Source organism: Lolium rigidum, chromosome 2 (assembly GCF_022539505.1).
Source record: "Lolium rigidum isolate FL_2022 chromosome 2, APGP_CSIRO_Lrig_0.1, whole genome shotgun sequence".
NCBI classification, from domain to species: domain Eukaryota; kingdom Viridiplantae; phylum Streptophyta; class Magnoliopsida; order Poales; family Poaceae; genus Lolium; species Lolium rigidum.
The window spans coordinates 30,845,260-30,864,803 of NC_061509.1; the positions used below are offsets into that span (position 1 = coordinate 30,845,260).

The 19,544-nt window shown below is 43.1% G+C and overlaps 1 long non-coding RNA gene and 1 pseudogene across 2 annotated transcripts; both read left to right on the forward strand.

The window, feature by feature from the left end:
* Positions 1-1,405: 1,405 nt before the first annotated feature.
* On the forward strand, positions 1,406-9,303 carry LOC124689444 (annotated as a pseudogene).
* Positions 9,304-17,137: 7,834 nt separating this feature from the next.
* Positions 17,138-18,970, forward strand: LOC124686191. 2 transcript variants are annotated; one of them, XR_006997745.1, is made up of 4 exons: positions 17,138-17,366; positions 17,525-17,613; positions 18,566-18,705; positions 18,909-18,970. It is a non-coding gene; the product is annotated as an uncharacterized LOC124686191 (long non-coding RNA). The 2 variants fall into 2 exon arrangements; XR_006997744.1 differs by lacking the exon at positions 18,909-18,970 and having other exon boundaries at positions 18,566-18,766.
* The last annotated feature ends 574 nt before the right edge of the window (positions 18,971-19,544 follow it).

Genomic DNA, 19,544 nt, shown 5'->3' on the forward strand with positions numbered 1-19,544 from the left:
TAGTGGAAAAATAGGCTTTAGTCCCGGTTTGTAAGGGGCTTTAGTCCCGGTTGTGCAACAGGGACTAAATACCCGAGACTAAAGCCCCCCCCCCCCCCTTAGTCCCGGTTGCTTACGAACCAGGACTAAAGGTCCATCCACGTGAGCTGCGTGCGTCGGGGCAAAAATGCCTCCAGGTGAATTTTTTTCTAATTTTTCCACTTTGTTTTTTTCAAAAAAAAATTCAGATTTTCTATTATTTTAGTTATTTGCATAGTTTAGTCTCTAACTACAATTAACTCTAGTCAAATTACTTACTTGTGGTCAAACTTCCTGCTCGGTCACCCATCCTCCCACTACTCTAGCACTAGTACGCTTAACTTCCTAGTTCCATCCCGTCCCGCATCCAAGTGCTTCGCGCGCATGTATGTGATACTAGTATCATATCAATCATATTAACATGTTGGTCGATGTCACATTTCTTTATTGTTCGAATTTTAAATAATTATTTTAATAAACAAATGTAATGAGGTAATAATAATCTTGAATAAATAAATAAACATTAACTTTTTAATTTGTATTATTTCTAATTTTTTAATTTTTTAAATATTTATTTTTTTGCCAAACCAAAAACCTAAAAATTTGAAAATCTAAAAATTGGGTAAAAGTAATAGTAATCTTTATGCAAGATGCAATTATTAATTTTAATTTTTTGAAAAATAAAAAAAATTCAAAATCCGTAATTTATAGCAAAAACTAAAATCTTCATGCTTTCATATTTTCATTTGGAATTTTGAGAATCGAAAAATTGGCTAACCGCGGGGGGGTGGGGGGGGGGGGGTGAAAGGTGCGTGTGGAGTAAAAAACCTCGAAAAACCTTTAGTCCCGGTTGGTGTCCCCAACCGAGACTAAAGATGTCTGCGCCGGTCGCAGCCCACCATAGCCCTTTAGTCCCGGTTGGTGGAGCATTAGTCTCGATTCACCTGCAGAACCGCGACTAAAGACCCCATTAGTCGCGGTTCGAATATTTTGGAGACTAAAGGGATCATATGAAAGGCATTTTTTCTACTAGTGCTTGCTAATCCTGTCGTTTTTGTTTCTTCAAGTCGTCTCTACCATACCTGCCCCCTAATTTGATATCATCTTCATAGACATTCTAATGAGTTTAGACAATATAATGTGTTTCGTGGTAGCTCTACATCTCACGATCAGTGTGGGCTACAGATGGTATCACCAAGACACCAACCCATGGAGGTACGTGGACTGATCCATACTATTGTATATTTCAAAGTCCTGATGCCATAGCCTAACTTGGATTAGTATTGAGCAAGCTCGTGCAGGTGTCTGCTACTTCAATATAAACAAGGCAAGTATCCATACAGTTTTTTGGGCAAGAAAGGAATCTTATCTTACTATTAGTAATTAGATGCCTCAACGCAGCCTCTACGTGGCGTCCCCAAACACGACACCTAAACTTGGAAGAAGTGAAAGGCACGAGAAAACGCCCCGTGCTGCTCCTCCCGAGCAGCCCGGGCGGAACCCTAGCCCCAACCAGCGCCGCCACCCACATCCCGTCCTCCCCCTGCCGCCGCCGGAGGGCGCCGCCGGCAAAGCCCGTGCGACGCCGGCGGCGGCAGGGCGCTCCTTCCCGCTACGTCCTCGCCAACCCTCCTCCCCAACCTGCTGGGCTCCGCTCCCGTTCGGCGCTCTTCCCCGTGGTGGCTGGTCGCCCCAGCGCCAGCAGTCGCTGCTCCTCGCTCCCATGATCGGTGGTCGGCGGCTGGCTCCTGGTCCTGGCCAGATTCCTCCGGCTACGGAAGGTCTCGCCCAGCAGATCTGGCCGTGGGGCGACCTGCGGGCATGGGCCGGCCCGCTGCCCTTCTGCCATGGGAAAGGCCCTCTGCAGCTTGTCCGTGCTGCTGCGGAGGTGGTGAGGACGGCTCGTCTCGATGCTGCGTGGGTTACACAGCTGTGTAGCTCCTATCAACGCTCCGGGAGAAATCTCTGACCTGGACCTCTCCGGGTCGGGCGATGGTGTCGTCTTCGCGTCGCTGATCCTCTTCGGAGGCATCGCCTTGGAGCTTGACCTGTGTCGGCGGCATCGCCTCGCGTCTTCTCGCCGGCCTTTGGCTCGTTACCTTGCGGACGAGGCTATGGTTATGGTGGCCCGAGCAGTGCTGCCTAGATGTCCCGGGGTGGCCTCGGCTTGTGTTGCCCTTCGACCACGGGGGCGACACACCGGTGTCGTCGCCCCAGTCTCGGCTATCCGACGCCCTTCGACTGTGCTTGGTCTCGGCGGCACAACGCCCTTCGGCTTCGCCGACGGCACACCGGTGTTGTCGCACGTTCTCGGCTATCCGACGCCCTTCGACCGTGCCGGAGACGATTCTTGGTGTGCTCTTGTCCGGTCTCCACGTATTCCTCTACCTTTTCCTTGGGTTGCTTGACTTCGGTGTTGAGGTTCTCACCGGAGAACCTTCCCGGCTATCGACCTGAGGTGCTCAAGGTGGTGTACTGGTTACGATTTTGCTTTTGTTCGTGCCTTGTGGTGGGACTCGATTCTGCATCGCCCTTCGACCTCGGGGTCGGCACACCGGTGTCGTCGCCCCAGTCTCGACTATCCGACGCCCTTCGACTGTTCTTGGTCTCGGTTCTGCAGGTCCTTCGTCATCGCCCGTTGCTCGCCTTGCTAAATTGTGGTGGTCGTCCCTTGAGATGTTGTCCTCCTGGGGGTTCGGTTGGCTCCGGATGCTAACCTCCCCTTCCTTTTGTGCCCCTATTTCTAGATTGTTTCTTTGTTTTTATTTATCTTCTACTCCTTTGTATCCCCCTTTAATATCTTCAATCTGTTTGTAAGAACTTGGGCCTGCCAGGCTACTTTCGATGGAATACAACAAGCGGTGAGGTCCTCCCCCCTGTCAACCTCGAAAAAAAAAAAACGCAGCCTCTACGTTAATTCTCACCAGACACGTTAGAAAAAAAAAGTTAATTCTCGGATTAATAGGAAGACTCTAACTATCCATAGCCATTGGATCTATTTTTTTTTTAAAAAAGTAGTCACCTCCGTCATTCTAGATAGAAATAGCCTAAAATCTTTTTTTTCCGATAAACAAACTTTGGCCACACGGGAAATGTCATGACTGGCTGTTGGTTAATAAAATACTAGTATTTGATATGGACTACTGTTCACGGTGGTTTGTTACAGCGGTGTTCATGTTGTTCACTGTTGGTTAATCTTTTAATTAAAGAATCGATTATAAAGTTAATCTAACGTTCATGTTGGTTAGGTTAATATGTAACAATGAAATCAGATGATGTATTTGATGATGTATTCTATGCATCTATGTGGAATAAGATAAAACATTCACTAATCCCGACAGCTGCTGGCCTCCACCGGCCAGGTTGGAGGAGGAAGATGGACCGTGGTTCCTAGTCATGGCAGCGGTGTGGGGGCCGTCCGTTCCGGCTTTCATGGTGGTGGTCCTAGGGTTCTTCTTTCACGAAGCTGAAGACGTTCCAGATGCCGATCTTTCTTCATCTAGCCAGAGTGATGAATTCAAAGGTTCGAGTGGTATTCGGTCGTACGCATACATGCTTTTATTCCGACCATTTGGTTCCGGTGGGAGCGGTGCGAAGCTCTGTTCTGTGTTGATATCAAGAGACTTTTTATCCATGGTGAAGTCAGAAGCAGAGAATATCATGAAGGCGGGATTCGGGAATTAGCTAAAGAAAGTCCAAGTCTTCGCGATGTTGAGGAACTTGCTTGGTGTTCCGGGATTCGCAGCAGTGATATGAAAGTGGGGGCGTGAAAGATCGAGATGTCGCCTAGAGGGGGGTGAATAGGCAATTAAAAACTCTTGCGGATTTGTCTTGTAAGAATGCGGAATTAAACTATCGTTTAGTTTACAAGCACAAACCCTAGATATGCTAAGCTCAACTAAGTGTAACAATAACAACTAGAGCTAAGCAAGATAGGCACAAGATATATGTAGCACAAGTGATAACAAGATATATGTACTTCAAGCACGATGGCTATCACAAGAAAAGAGAGCTCGGGTATAGAAATAACCGAGGCACGCGGAGACGAGGATGTATTCCCGTGTTCCCTTCCGTTGCAAGAAGGTACGTCACGTTTGGAGGAGTGGAGGTCCACGAAGGATTCCCCGCGCCACGAAGGCTCACCCTATTCTCCGAACCACACCCACGATGGATAATGGCCCTTTTCTTATGGTTAGCTTTTCCTCCGCTCCGGAGATGGCAAGCTCCACAACCACTTCACAAGCTCCACGAAGGAGAAGCCCGGGCCTCTTCACAATCTTCTTGAAGAGATCACCGGAGCACCAACCGCCAAGCCAACTAGGAGGTCTCCCTCCAAGAGTAACAAGCTCACGATCTCTCACTCGAACTAATCGTGGTGGAGAGCTCAACACTATGCAATGATGCAAAGCAAGAACACTAGAGGTGTTCAAATCCTTCACTCTCAAATCCCACCCAAGCAACAAATGCTAAGATGAGATTGGAGAAGAAGAACAATGAGGAAAGTCAACAAAAGACTCCAAGATCTAGATCCCAAGAGTTCCCCTCACTTAGAGAAGAAATGGATTGGTGGAAGTATAGATCTAGATCTCCTCTCTTAGATCCCTCAAGAATTAGCAAGAATTATGGGAGAAATCAAAGGGGAGAGCAAGTTCTTCCAAGAGCAACAATGGAGGTGAAGAAAGGGGAAGAACTACTCAAGCTCAAGGTGGGAGAAGGCTATTTATAGTTAGGAGGAAGAAATAACCGTTGGGGAGAAAAAGCCAAAGAAAAACGCAGAAAAACGGGCCAGAATAGTGCCCAGCCGGTTGGGCGACCGACTGACCGGACCAGGCACTGGGGAGCCCGGTCGGCAGCCCGGTCGAGCCGGCCCAGCAGCCGGGCGGCACTGGACGCGCGCTGTGCGGCGGATAAGGCTTAGGGCCGCGCGGGGGGGGAGGAAAGGGCCCGGCCCGGCCAGGAGGCCGGTCGGCCGGGCGGGGCACTGAGCGGGTCGGTGGGCGCTGGGCACTGCGGCAGGCCGGCTGGCTGGCCGGGTGGGCCGGCGTGCGGCCCGGCTGACCGGTCGCCCAGCCGGCTGCCCCTCTTTTCTTTTTCTTCTCTTTCTTCTTTTCTCCTTTTTCCTTTTTCTTTAATAACTAATGCTCCCAAATTCCGATTCGACTGAAACCAATTTTGTTTGGAAGATAACAACAAATGCTATCAAATAGAAAGTGAAAACACACAAGTCTGTACGAGGGGATTTTATCATGAATATAAAAGGTAGAACCTTATATCATGAATAATTGGTAAAATCACCCAACCTCGAAAACGCAATAGAAGATGCATCCGGATTCCGTTTTCGATGAACTTGGGCTTGTTGTAAAGCTAGCAACAAGCTCAAGAACCTCACACAGAGAAACACGAAGAAGCAATAGGGATATGCAAAGTATGCAACGGATTGAGCTCCCTAAGACGATGTGATCAAGTTACCCAACCGAAAGCCCCTCTTAATAGTGCGGCTATCTATCCTATAATCCGGTCTCCCATCAACCACCTTGAGACCGGTAAAAGAAAAACCTATCAAGTTCATACCTTTGCCTTGCGCATCCCGCTTGATCTTGATGATAACACTTCAAGCTCTACACAAGTCGGAATGCCTCACTTGATCAATGTTGCTTCGTGAAGACTCACAAATGCTCCCCCATACACTATGATGGGAAAGCTCCATTGATGCACATCTTCACATGTCCATTATCACCAAATGGACGGCAAGCTTCAAGCATGTGATCCACTCAAGATGCTCATCTTGAACTTGCCCAACTCAATCATTGTATCTTCTCATACTCAATCCTTATCATCAATGTTGCTTCGTGAAGACTCACAAATGCTCCCCCATACACTATGATGGGAAAGCTCCATTGATGCACATCTTCACATGTCCATTATCACCAAATGGACGGCAAGCTTCAAGCATGTGATCCACTCAAGATGCTCATCTTGAACTTGCCCAACTCAATCCTTGTATCTTCTCATACTCACATAAGATAGAGCATGGCTAATATTGAGTTCCACATAAGAACTCCATCTTCATTTCTTCTTCTTGATCATATCACATATATATCTTCATACCGATGATCTTGATGCCAATACACAAGATATACCTTTATCTTCATGGCATCCATACTTGAATCCAACACATGGAGTACAAGTAGTACATATGGAATATTCCTTCATATAAACTCAATGAAAACATTAGTCCATAGGGGTTGTCATTAATTACCAAAACCACACATAGAGGCAATATACCCTTACAGGGCGGCAGCACATGTGAAGTTTAAAGTCCTACCTTTCAGGGTGAAAACCCAAGGTCTGACCTTAACTGGTTGTTTCTGGCAATGACCTTGTTGAAGGCATTGTTTTGAGAGTGGGGACTATCTTCAGGGTGAAAACCTAAGATCTTGATTGGGGACGACAGAGCTGGTGCATTGTTCCCTTCTTGGAGGCGTTGCTTTTGGAGAGTCTGTATTTCAGGTGTTGTCTTGGTGGTGGATGTATTGCCGTTGCTAGACCTGGGATACTGTGGGAGGACTTTTATTTCTTAGTTTTCTTTTTTCCTTTTTTGGCTGTATGCATCCGTACTGCCATTAGAGTGTTGCGTTGTTGCAGAGGCTGTGTGTAATTGGTATATTTTAATATTAATATATTCCCTTTATAGGAAAAATGTAGATCTAACAGCTGTAAATAAAACATTCACTAAATCTGCAACAAATTGGCAGGCTTCGATAGTCTGGTAAAAAAAATCGAAAATCAATAAATATGAACAATTTCCACATGTACATTTACATGTGAGCTACTCCTTCCGTCCCATAATATAAGATGTTATTACAACCAATATAGGTGTATATTAGTTTGTTTTTTTTTGAAATGGAGGTGTACATTCGTTGTAATAACATCTTATTTATAGTGGGACTGAGGGGCTACAATACAACTGCCATTTTCACTATGTAATATTTTAATTTGCTAGCTAGGTAAAAATATTAATATGTGGCTCTATAATAATCCTCAACAGTTAGTATTTACTATTATATATTTATTTACCTCGTTTCTGTATCTCAAAATTAAATTATTATTAATTAAATTTAGTAGTTAGGTAAGGAATATCTATATTGCATGTAGAAATTGTTGCAGATGTTTGTGAAACATTTAAATGCGATTTCTTATTTTTGATAATACAGGGATTTTGTGGTGCTTGGGAATCCAAATTTCCTCGCTCATATTTACCCTTTCTTAGCGATAAGATATAATAATGTACTGTAAAAATGCTTTTTTATATGTACTCTCTTATTGAATTTATCTTCTCATTGCAGCTACTTGATCTTAGTTGATGACGTATGGTCTGCATCTATGTGGGAGAAGATAAAAAAGTCACTGCCTAGAACTAACAGAGGCAGTAGAGTAATAATCACCACACGGTTTCAAGCTGTTGCCGGTGCGTGCATCAGAGGTAAAGGAGATCGTGTTCATAAACTGGTTGTACTCAGCACTGACAAAACTAGAGAATTATTCATGGCCAAATCAAAAATCGGCAAAGAAAACAATAACAAAGTTCCACCCAGACTCTGGGAACTGTGTGGGGGTCTGCCGTTGGCCATAGTTACCATGGCTGGGCACGCCGCCTGCAACCCAGACAGACAAGAAGATGAATGGAAGAAAGTGTGCAGCAGTCTGGTACCAGAATCCGGCAAAGATCTTGCACAGGAAGGATTCACGAGGATACTTAGTCACTGTTACAATGATATGCCTGGTGAGATCAAGACTTGCTCCTTGTATTTGTGCATATTTCTTAAGGGGCGCAAGATAAGCAGAAAGCGGCTGACAAGGCGGTGGCTGGCAGAAGGATTCGTAAGTGAGAAGGATGGGCTGGGTGTGGAGGATGTCGCGGAGACATACTTCAATCATCTTGTAAAGAGAAAGATCATACGTGCCGTGGAGCACAGCAGCAATGGGAAGGTCAAGAGCTACCAAGTTCATGACATGGTTCTTGAGTACATTGTGTCCAAGGCAAGTGAAGAAAACTTTGTCACAGTGGTTGGTGGCCACTGGATCATGGCGCCGCCTAGCAACAAAGTTCGCCGTCTATCCCTCCAAGGCGGTGACTCCAAACAAAAGAAGGCAATGGAGAGCATGAACTTTTCTCATGTTCGATCTTTGATCTTGTTTGGGAGCTTGGCCCAACTGCCTTCCAACTCACTGAAATTGTGTTAGACCTTGAAGGTTGCAAGGATTTCAAAAAGCAACATGCCAAAAGGAGATATGCAAGATGCTTCTACTCAAATACCTCAGCCTCCGAAGGACAGAGATTGACAAGATGCCTACAAAGATAGGAAAACTCCAGTATTTGGAGACTATTGACATAAGGGAGACCAATATCACAGAGCTGCCGAACACCATCTGCTATCTTGAACGGCTGGTGAACATACTTGGTGGGAACAAAAGAACTAGGATGGCACTGAAGCTTCCACAAGACCTGAGGAAGGAAACATTGAAATCCCTGCGCATATTGTCAGGTATCGAGATCGTTGAAGGATCTGCGGTCTCTGTGGCAGACCTTCATCATCTCACAGATCTCAGGAAGCTAGCCATTTACAAGCTCAAAATCCAGAACGGGGGTAAGCTTTCCAGAGATTTAAGCTCCTCAATCGAGTACCTTGGTGGCTACTCTCTCCACACCCTTATAATCGATGACCAGTCATCTGAGTTCCTGACATCACTGAGTGCTCTCTCTTCCCCTCCCAAGTTTCTCAATGCTCTCGAGCTGTCTGGCAAATTGCTTGAGCTCCCAGAATGGATCACAGAACTGGATGCTCTGACAAAGTTGACACTCCCGGTGACCGTGCTGACAACACATGCTTTGCACCACTTGAGCAAGCTCCAAAAATTGTTTTCTCTCACGTTTCACTTACTTCAGCAAAGCAGGATGCAGAAAACAAGACGGATTCTGATAGGCAGATCAGAGTTCCGGCTGGTGGATTTGAAGAGCTCAAGCTTCTTCGTTTCTCAGCTCCTTTCATGCCGCTGCTAAGATTTCCAGCTAACGCAATGCCGAAGCTCCAAAGGCTTGAGCTAAGATTCAGCAATTTCGAGGGAATGTATGGCATCGAAAACCTTCAAGATCTCAAAGAGGTCCATGTCAGAGTGCATGACAAGGCAGGTGATGTTACCAACTTTATAGTAGATCAAATGGCAATAGCAGCAAGGGAAGATGATAATGGACCCAGAATGATCGTTGATCAGTATCACGAGTGAGCGAGTGACCCAACAGCCAATCTACCAGTTTACTTTTTGTTATTTGTTCATGTCATAAACATTCTGTCTTATTTATCCTTGTGCAAGTTCAAGACAATATTTACTTGATCTGTTTTCAATTATAGTCTTTGACATTCATTTGAGTTCAGTCGGTGCGGTCACTCACTTGTAATGCTTTACACCGCTTCAGGAAGCCCAATGTATACATTGTTTTATCCTACATTTTCATTTAGGGTAGATAGAGGGATTCGGATACTATTATAATCAATGTTGTTTATCCAGCTTGCCTTCTTATCAAATTTTACCTTCCAAACATATGTCGGGAACTGAGTTACGGTAGGAAGCCGGAATTTGTACAGGAAGCTTGGCCTCCATCGAAATCCATTCACTATGAGCGTTACAGCTCAGTCTCAAGCTTGATCATTCCTTTGAGGGAACCAACAATAACTCTATAGCCCACAATTCAAATTGGCAGATAACTAGTTCAAATTTGAACATTCAGACACTTATCCACCCTCACAAATAATAGATCGCAGCCAAACCAACAATGGCTGGCTTTTGTATGTTTTTCAAGAGTCACTGTGTAGGAGCAGGCGGAATGGAACCGCACCATGGTTTTCAGTCAACAAATTGTTTTAAATGTACTAATCCTTTTTTATCACTTTGCATTGCCAAGTTCCAGTACTGCTTCTTGGTCTCAGATTCGGGCTCCACCCTCTCCCCGACTTGTTTGAGTAGAAGTTTCACTTAGTCCTGACAACATATTTATTTGCAGAGGGGGGTAATGTCTGAAAGGGACCAACAAGGAAACTTTTCTCCGGAGGTTCTCGGACCATCCATGTCAGCTTTGAACAGTCGGGCAAAATTAGTAAGTATTCTAGTAGTGTATGAATTCCTTCGCCTATCAGCAACCTTTCTTAACATACGGGCCAACTCTAACACATCACATCAGGGTACACATGACAAAGCTCGGATTCAGACAATGTGTCGGGTAGCAAGACTTGGTATCCTATGCCAAGTCCTTCCAAGTACATTCAGCCAACTCTAACTCACTATGTTTATACAAATAAGAGCAACTTGTTTAGTATACTTGAACAGTTCGCACCACGAGGCACTTATGTACTACCACAGATAAAATTATCGCTATATAAACTAGGTACCCACTTGCACTAGCATAGACAAAACACGAAATAAAACAACTTGCACTAGCATAGACAAAATAAAATTAAAACAAGTGGCCGGGAATAAAGACTTGGTATCCTATCTCAAGTCTATATATTATATTCAGTCAACTCTGTTGTGAAGTGTATAAGTAGATTGCCTAACCCTTTCCATCAGTTCGGATTTTTGGTTCAAGTGGCTAGTGCATGAATCTTAACATGGTATCAGAGCCCTAGGTCTCGAGTTCAAATCCTAGCTTTCACATGGTTTTCGCAATTAAGACTAAAAATTGTTGTTGTCCCGGTTTTCGCAATTAAGCCTAAAAATTGCTGTTGCCCCCCTGTTTAGCCACCGCTGATGTCCTGTTTCGGTGTGCTCTTCTTCTTCCACGTGTTGACTTTCTCTTCTCCCGTCACACGCGAGTGGGGGTGTTGTGAAGTGTATAAGTAGATTGCCTAGCCCTTTCCATCAGTTCGGACTTTTGGTTCAAGTGGCTAGTGCATGAATCTTAACAAACTCTAATAACCAGTCAAGTTAAAACAACTTGCTTAGGATGGAGCTAATTACAATTGTAGTCTAACAACTTGTCTATCGTGTGATGATTTGGTCCTACATCTTGCAAAGTGTGAAGCCACCATCCTACAACTTGTCAATCATGTGAAGATTTGGTTCTCAATCAATCGAATGATGACATGTGGCGTTATAATTTTTGCATAAAAACCCCTAATACTTTTAACTTGCACGTGCAACATTTAGTGTTATCTTGTAGGTGGGTCCCACCTGTCAGTGCGGGCGAAACAAATCTAAAGGTATAATAGATGCCCCCTCATGGGGAGCTCACAGCGATTTCAACCTGTCAGCCATTGGATCTTCCTGCCTAGCGAATCTTGTCCGTTGCTTGTTGGCTCACAGCTGCTAGATAAATCCATGCAACAGACATGTCTTACCCGTCTGAGGCTGGTCGTGGGTCCCACCACTGTCCGGGCCTGCAAGTCAGTAGCCGTAGGTGTGGTTGGCTTTAGTGCACGAAGACTGGCCGGACAGAAAAAATCCCCCCCCCCCCCGCAGTGAGACAAAAAGGACTTCTCCTCCAATCCCCGTCAAACCCTAGCCCCCAATCCCGTTCCTCTGCTCGTCTCCTCCCCTCTCGCTCCCTTGAGTGTGCCGCGGTGGCCAGCGCCGTCCCGACCCGCTGCGCCCCCCCTCGAGCTGCAGACCTCCCCAATCCCCTCTCGTTCCCACCCCCCATCTCCAACCGTGAAGAACATGGCAGCGGCGGCGGCGCCTGGGCGACGGAGCCGAGCGCGCGCTTGAAGATGGCGGCGGCGCGCGCGCGCCTGGGCGAAGGCGGCGGCGAAGGCGCGCCCTGGCGACGGCGGCGACAAGCGTGTGCCTGGGCGACGGCAACGACTACAGCGGCGACGGCGAGCGCGCGACTGGAGACGGCGCTCGTGGGCGATGCGGCAACGACGGCAGCGAAGGTGCGCCTGGACGACGGCATCGAAGGCGCGCCTGGACATCGGCGGCGGCGAGCACGCTGGACGCTGCGCAACTCCATCGCCGGCCGCCTCAAGCACCACGCCGGCGTCCACCCCAAGCACATCGCATCTGGTTACGTCCCTGCTGTTGTACAGTATACAACCTCTTTCCTTCTTTCTCTTACCAATTTTTTTTGCTCATAGTTCTATGCTTTAAATCGTTTGAGAAATCTAACAGTTTTTCTGTGGCTACTGTACAGATCTGCTCTAATACTGCTCAGTTTCTCAGTTTTCAAATTGCTTGTGGTGAAGATTCGGTTAAGTGTAATCTTCAATCACTGTATTTGGAAATTGAATACTGCAAGGTTTGCTGCTCTACCTTTTCTTTTACGTTTTATCACCTTCTTCATACTCTTTACAATACCCATTATTCATCTTGGAAATGCCCATTTTTTTCATACAGGTCACTGTCCATCTGCACCCAATAGCTCTAGGTGAAAGATAAAACGGTGTTGTTCTAAAGAGAGTAAATTTACCGATTATATGTGACACCTTCATTCTCTAAAAATGGATTCAATGTATAATATGCATCTTGTGCTCAGAGGTCAAATATATTTCTGCAATTTAACTGTAATGAGCTCAGGTATGTTAGCTTTGTAATGTCCATGCAGATGTACTGGTGTATATCGATCTGAACCATGAATTTATGTTTATGGATGGAGGGTGAACATGTAGTTAATATTTTTTATATGGTTTATTAGGTTCTTAATCAGGCTATCTTATTTTAAACAAAATCTTAAAATTAGCAAGTTGAAAGAAAATAAGTCATTTTTAACTTGATAAAACTGCAACTGAAGCAGTACAATTATTGTTATTTGTATGAACAGCCAGCATGTACTGTGAAAATATATTAGTTTTCTATTTGCTATTTTCTTGCTATTTATTTGAATATAGGATGGCATCTGCATGCTTTTGTCTCTGATTCCTTGTTCTTACCAGTGCTCTTCAGCAATACAGTTGTTGTTATTTGTATGAACAGCCATCATGTAGAGTGCAAATGTATTAGTTTTGTATTTGCTATTTTTCCTTGCTCTTTATTTGAATATAGGGTGGAATTTGGATGCTTTTGTATTTGATTCCTTATTCTTAACAGTTGCCCTTCAGTTTCATTTCAGGTCATGGTTGTCTTACAATAATGTGGAGTGCTGCAAAAAACATGTCTTCGCTGGCTGACACTTTGAATTTGTCCCCAAGGTATTCTTTCAACCCCTGTTGACCATAAATAGGGAAATTTGCAACCCTGTTTCGAATTGGAAAATCATCTTATTTATTATATATTCTATAGCAGATATGCTAAGTAATCTTGTCATATTTCAAAATTATTTTTGGCAAAAGAAGATAGTGAAACCACTGATCTGAAGTCACTTGCCAACATTGTTCAGGTGTGGTTCTTATGTGCTAGGCGCCCTAAATGATCCGTGAAGTAAGAAGCTTGTCCAGACATATTTGTGTCTTTCCAAATCAGTTGAAAATGAGTGACATTATTGTCCAACCATACAACTTCCTTTTTAAATCGGAAGCGTCTCGAACTATATGCTGACTGTGTGGTTGTTCTTGACAATACAACTCCTAATAGAATGGTCCTCCGACGTTAGTTTAAATCATACTTTGGACAAACAAACTCTTTGGTCTCCACTATTATATCTGCAAGCACAACCACGTTGAGGTATCTTGGATATATGAATAATGATCTGGCTGGCCTGCTTGCCTTCTTGATCCCAACTCCAAGGTGCCATTTTCTGATGATAGGTTATACACCATTGATCAACGCCAGGTAACTTTGGTTCCCGAGTTGTTACGTTGGACACGCAGCATGTTTGGATTTAGGTCTCTGATACGTCTCCAACGTATCTATAATTTCTTATGTTCCATGCTACTTTATTGATGATACCTACATGTTTTATACACATTATATGTCATTATTATGCGTTTTCCGGAACTAACCTATTGACGAGATGCCGAAGGGCCAGTGCCTGTTTTCTGCTGTTTTTGGTTCCAGAAATCCTAGTAAGGAAATATTCTCGGAATCGGACGAAATCAATGCCCAGCATCCTATTTTTCCACGAAGCTTCCAGAACACCCGAGAGCCACCAGAGGGGATCCCTGGTGGGCCCAGATGATAGGGCGGCGCGACCAGGGCTGGGCCCGCGCCCCCCTAGTGTGTCGCCGCCTCGTCAGCCCTACGACTCCGTCTCTTCGCCTATATAAAGGTCCCTGACCTAAAACACGATACGAATAAGCCACGGTACGCGAAACCTTCCAGAGCCGCCGCCATCGCGAAGCCAAGATCTGGGGGACAGGAGTCTCTGTTCCGGCACGCCGCCGGGACGGGGAAGTGCCCCCGGAAGGCTTCTCCATCGACACCGCTGCCATCTCCACCGCCATCTTCATCACCGCTGCTGCTCCCATGAGGAGGGAGTAGTTCTCCATTGAGGCTCGGGGCTGTACCGGTAGCTATGTGGTTCACCTCTCTCCTATGTACTTCAATACAATAATCTCATGAGCTGCCTTACATGATTGAGATTCATATGATGATGCTTGTAATCTAGATGTCATTATGCTAGTCAAGTGGGTTTTACTTATGTGATCTCCCGGAGACTCCTTGTCCCACGAGTGTAAAGGTGACAGTGTGTGCACCGTGTGGGTCTCTTAGGCTATATTTCACAGAATACTTATTCACTGTTATGAATAGCGTAGTGAAGTGCTTATTTATATCCCTTTATGATTGCAATGTGTTTTGTATCACTATTTATCTATGTGCTACTCATGTGATGTTATTAAAGTAGTCTATTCCTCCTGCATGGTGTAATGGTGACAGGTGTGTGCATCGTGTAGTTCTTGTCATAGATTATGATCATGATCTCTTGTAGATTGTGGAGTTAATTGTCATTATGATAGTATTGATGTGATCTATGCCTCCTTCGTAGTGTGATGGTGACGAGTGTGCATGCTATGTTAGTACTTGGTTTATTTTGCAAAGATCTATTATACTCTAAGGTTACTTAAACATGAATATCGAATGTTGTGGCGCTTGTTAACTCCGGCATTGAGGGTTCGTGTAATCCTACACAATTAGTGGTGTTCATTATCAAACAAGAGTATATGTAGCACAAAGGAAAGAGAACTTATTTATTATGTGATCAATGTTGAGAGTGTCCACTAGTGAAAGTATGATCCCTAGGCCTTGTTTCCATCACAAAGAATTGCTTCCTACGCCAGCAAGCTATTTTACGGCGCCGCTTGTTTACTTGTTTTACTGCATCTTTACTTTACTGCAATATTACCACCATCTATACCACCTGTGTTTTACTATCTCTTCGCCGAACTAGTGCACCTATACATCCGACAAGTGTATTTGGTGTGTTGGGGACACAAGAGACTTCTTGCTTTGTGGTTGCGGGGTTGCTTGAGAGGGATATCTTTGACCTCTTCCTCCCTGAGTTCGATAAACCTTGGGTGATCCACTTAAGGGAAAACTTGCTGCTGTTCTACAAACCTCTGCTCTTGGAGGCCCAACACTGTCTACAGGAAAAGAAGCGTGAGTAGACATCAGTCTCATGTACTTACTTTGTAGTTGCCTTAGGTTGGTTTAAATTTGGGACCAGTGGATTTGTTTCAGACTTCGAACATTTGGTTTCCTGTTTTTCTTGTGGCAGGCTTGACCTGATTTAAGTTTCTGACCTTTTTTCCTTGTGTGCTAGATTTTTTAGCTCAAAATTTATATGCATGGTAAGAGCATTATAGATCAAAATATTAAGAAATAAGAACATGACTGGGTGAGATAATCATATTTTCATCAAATAATCACATGGAAGTAACAAACTAAATCTTAATTCCAGACTTCCAGTAAATTCACGACTTAAAAAACACATTACCTGGCTATTGACATGATTTCAGTTGACACAACTGCATGAATTTCATTCCTGCCTATGCAGGTTAATATTGAGGATTCTTCTGGTTGGAGCTCCTCGAGGATCATCAGTAACCTAGAAAGTATGCTCTGGATGTTGGATCAGCTGCATATCAGAATTGAGTATGTTTAGTTAGTTCAACTTAAATATCTGAATTTTCTGGCATTATTTCAACCGAATTATGTTATTATCTACCTACGGAGCTACCGATTCTGATCTCTAGATACTTTTATATGAACGGTACTTATTATCTATTTTATAGTGTCCAAATAGTCATTGAGGTTTTGTCTCACTTTCCTAACATTTTGTTTCCTGTCCTTGGTGCCAATCCTTAAAGTGATATACTTATGAAATGATATATTTATAGCTTGCTATATATTACTTGTATGTGCGAGAAGATTATTTTCTTTATAATACATATGATCTCAGGTTTTTTTAGAGAGAACGTATGACCCCATCTCATAAAATCTTGCGGATTAGACTGAATAGATTCCGATGGGCCAAAACACGTCCTTTCTTATACAATGTGTAGTTGTAAGGCCTATTTGTTGCCATTCTTTCTTCTGTAGACAACTATGTTTCTTTGCCTTGGGAATTTTTTGGTCTATGCTCGACGATGCCCTAGATCGTTCCCAATTCCCCTGTCTTCCCATTTTTCTTTGCCATTCGCTGCAGTGAACGGAAGTATGTGGAGGAAGTTAGACAAAACCTCAGTAATTAGAAAGCGTCGCAAACAGATAAAATGAACTTTTACAAGGGTTTGTGTCTTGGAGCCTCAGCAAGGATGGTTTCATTTTCATTTACGTGAACCAACTTCTCATTCCATTTGTGGGAGTTTGATTATTTATAGACCGTCGCCAACCAGCAAAAGGTTCATGATTGAACGTGATGAATCACTTCGTGCTGGTATTAGTTGTCTTCCCTGCTTTGAGTTTTCAGTGTTCTTACCTTGAGCTCGCTGTTTTGAATAAATATTTGACCATAGGTTAGATGCTTCTCACCGGATTCTGGTAGATCCTGCATCCGTTAGCTTTAGATGTGAATATTTTGTCTAACCAAAAAACTGTACACATTAGCTTAGTTTATGTAGCTAAATCATATGAATTTATGTTTTATCTTACAATATTTTTAGATATCCGGTTTTAACCGATGGTTAAACTAAATAAATTATGAAAATGGAAACATAATTGGTTACTTGGAGTCAATTTGTCTGCATATGTAATTTGACATGCTGTAGTTATATAAGTGACTATGCAATTCAGTGCTTGGAAAGCTCTATTATCGGGAAATCCTTTAGCCTCCCCTTCAAATAAACATGAATTGAAACGAAGATTTTTAAAAGTTCCTTTTCAATGGTGTGTATACTAAGAGAAGGTTTACATTTTTCTCATGTACCCTCAGCGATGATTTATAGAGACTGAAGTATTCGCTTTGTACCACATGTTTGCTTTCAGTAAGTATTCTGGTTACATAGACCATAGTAAAAAAAGATATCATGATGTTTCAAATCTTGGTTATGTAAAATCTTCAAATTATATTAAATGTGTCCCGATTAAATACTATGTGCACTCACCTGATTATTATATATATTGTTACTGCTTACTTCCATAGCCTCGGGATATTGTTGAATGGAGGAAGATGAGTTCATAGGCTCGGGATCCATCTTTTGATGAAAAAGAAAGGGAATGGTGCATATCAAAGTAAGTTCTTAATCTGTGTATGCCACTTTATCTACGTGTAGACTTATTTCCATGGTGTCCAGATTTGTTCTTAGAGATGCATACAGAGGTGGAAGTTCTTTCATTGTCAAATTATAACTATTAGTCCTATGCGGTCCATCCTACTATAAGAGCACCCAGCAAGATTTTCACAAATTATTTGCTTTTCTGCAAATGTTCATTCCTTTTAAAGAAAAGTACATCCTACGGTCCTATCTTGAACCTTTGGTTGTATATGTGTCGGTGTACACCCTGCATGTGTGTAGATCGAACTATTATGTGGCCCACTTATATGCTATTTCTGACATGCTCTTACCTGAATATCTGAATAAGTAAGACTGTCAACAAACCCATGTTCCAGAAACAAGAATGTTTTTGAGCCTTTCATGTACAGCCAACAGAAGTAAATAATAATAACACCTACGGCTTTAAGGTGAATAAACAATGCAACAAACAATCATACGGAAAGATTTAGCCTATCAATATTTTGTACAGAAACAATTGAGGAAATATACGTGACTTTGCAGTACTTACCAATTATAGGTTCAACTTCGGTATTTTATCATCATGATGGCTCTTTGTTAGTAATAAGTATTAAAAGTTAGTTATGTTTGGTCTTTCATCCTTACAGTGCAATCAGAAACCTCTTAAGGTTTACAAACTGTTTTTTATTTAGAATTTTCCCTTTGTGTCTTTTTTCCCTTCTTGATACCAGGCTCCTCCTTGAATGTTTACAGTAATGTTTTCACTCCAACTTTGAAAGTTGGACCAGTTCATCATCTGCCTTGAATAAGTTCTTGAATTCTAATGCAAGTATCATTTTATAACTTATGTCTTCCTGCGTTGCATGATCCGCTGGTTATCCGTTGGTTAATCCCTATTTTCATTTGTATACTGATGTCACAGTTCGCTATTATTTTATATGCTTTATCAGGGAGGTTCGCTCTCACATGTGCAAGAGATGATTTGAAGATTGCAGTGTAGACTTAGACAAGAACAACTATGAGAGGCCAACACTTAGCGGTTCCAGCTTGAAACTCTATCTGGAGATGCATGTTGATTTGTATCTATGTAGTATGTACCAAGTACAACCTTATATATCTCCTGAGTTTTGCTTTTACCAAAAAATATTAGTGTCGTTGTCTGACATCTGCCTCCTTGCTAAATAAGAAATCTTAGCTACTTCTCTTTACAACTGAGTTATCGCTATGTATTTTATTTAAATTTTTCTCCTTGGCTGCTTAACTGACGATTATTTGGTATTGCAGTTTTTCTAGGACCGATAGTAGTGCATAGCATATACAAATTGGTGTTGAACACATGGAGATCCAAGACATAGCCGACCCCAAGTCACCAACTTCTTGTCCTCCACAAACACCATGTTGTGGGATTTTGCTCAAGTGAGCCAAGACATCTAATTAGACAACTCTATTTTTGTTCATATAGTATTCTACCTTTGCCCTACTGTGTATACCATTTCTGCTCCAAACTATGTATATTAGCTACTTATTTTCAATGCTTGGTGGATCTACCTCTTACTAGCCTTACCTTACTTATTTTAGTCCTATGATTCTTGTGAAAGAAAGTATCTGTATATTACTAAGAACCTGACCGCCTTCTGTACTAGCTGCTTCCGATGTTCCGTTTTGGGTAGTGACCTCTGTTATCATCGTGTTGCTCTTGTTTGATGCTTTGTATTATTATATAGAAATAATGAACAGCTTTGCTGTGAACCCAAATGGGTCTCTACCCTGTGTTCGATTATTGTTATCTTAGGACCATGTATATGTACCTATATGCAATATATTTCCCTACTTTTGACACTTAGATGTAGGTCTCTATGACTCTATGGTTTGATATATGTAGTACATGCTATACTGGGTTCTTCGGCTCTATATCATCGCTTTCTACCT